Raw genomic sequence first — 1,899 nt, 5'->3', positions numbered from 1 at the left:
TTGTAACATTAAATTGTTTATTAGATATATTTGTGACTTTTTTCGTATTGTGTTCACATTTATTAATACTATGACATTAATTAAGACATACACGCGTACACACACACACACACACACACACACACAAAAGTACAGGAAAACAGAGGAAAAGATCCTTTCATTATAATTATAACTATTGTTATGCTACTAAGAATAGTTTTATTATTAATACACTTTTTATTGAAAACTTTTAATAAAATTATTTTAAAATATAATACTTACTTCAAAATATGTACTCTAATATATTTTAATATATATTGAGTTATGGACCCAGATAACCAAACCTGTGCGAGCAGATTTTACGCAGAGTCTGTCAACAGTATCTGTTGACAGAATGGCAACAGACTGCACACAGAAACTGTTTTAGCAGTCTCTGACGACAGATTGGTGACAGACTGCGCGCAGAGCCTGTCGACAGATTCTGACGACAGACTGACGGCAGATTGCGCGCAGATTCTGTTTCCTAGATAGGCTATTTAATTCTATTAAGGGCCATATGTACGTTATTAAATGGGGCAGTTTCACATACACACCATGCTGCAGAGAAGTCAAGATAATTATATTGTGCAATAATTGTACACATATACACAATAAAAAACAATGTTTATATTTTAAAATTGTATTACACATTTTTTATAAAAAAACAACAATAATAGAGAAATAACGAGTACAAGTATAGAATAGTACAACGGTTAAATGGCCATTTAAAGGCGTACACATGTCATTCCTGGTAAAAATTGTTCTCATAATTTTTCATACAATTTCTCATCTTATTATTTTTTTAAATGTTGTTATGTCATTAAATCCGATTTAACCGTCATGCAATAAGTATTGAAGGCAGCAGCACCGAATAAAATATTAGTCTCGCTATGTAAATAACTTTTACAGAATTTTTTTGATGGTTTATTTAAAAATATATCATGCTTCGATTTTGATAAAACTTAATACAATCTGAACGGGACGATCGACCAAATTAATTCGCACATGTAAAAGTACAGTATTTTATTAACATGATAGAAAAATGTCATTATCTGCTGTTTTATTGCAGTAATTTTCTATACATTCCTTGGTAGAAAATTAATTTCGAATTATCGTACCAGTCTCTCTTACATTATTTATACGCTAAACGGTTTCGTCTATATTTTGCGGCTTAAAAGGCGAACAAACTATAATATTTTTCTTCCTTAAACTTTAAATGGACAATACAAAGCGCTTTTTATCAAGTGAGGAATTGGCGTAGTGTCTAAGGCGACGGACGATTATCCAAAAGATGTCTTCAGTTCAAGTTCGAATCTCACTAGAGAAAATATTAAAAATTATGAAAAAATAATGTAGAAAAATTTTTTTTGTCATAGTATTTTATGAGTATTTATGAGAAAGCGCTTATTCTATGAGTAATTATGAAAAATTATGAGAAAATTTAATTGAAGAACCTACGAAACGACAGGATCTGCGCGCAATCTGCAGCCAATCTGCCGTCATAGTCTGTCGACAGGCTCTGCGCGCAATCTGCCGCCAGTCTGTCGTCAGAGTCTGTTCGCAGACCCTGTCAACAGTCTGACGGCAGATTGGAGACGCAGATGTCTATGGATCTGTCGACAGATCCTGCTCGGATTCGACAGATCCTGTCGACAGTCTGACGTCAGTCTGCGCGCAGATTGCTTACTGGGGAATTACTATTCATAAAAGTCAAGGGCTGAGCTTGCAAAATGCTGTCAGGGATATAGATAACTTTGTATTTAATTGTGGCCAGGTATATGTTGCATTATCTCGAGTAACCTCTATAGAAAGACTGCATTTGATTAACTATTATCCTTCGTCAGTTAAAGCTAGTGAGGAGGCTATTATTGAGTATAATCG

This window comes from Odontomachus brunneus, unplaced genomic scaffold (genome assembly GCF_010583005.1).
Source record: "Odontomachus brunneus isolate Ranch 3 - 2012 unplaced genomic scaffold, Obru_v1 Obru_scaffold_055, whole genome shotgun sequence".
NCBI lineage: Eukaryota > Metazoa > Arthropoda > Insecta > Hymenoptera > Formicidae > Odontomachus > Odontomachus brunneus.
The sequence above is the reverse complement of the archived record's forward strand: the minus strand, read 5'-3'. Positions refer to the sequence as shown.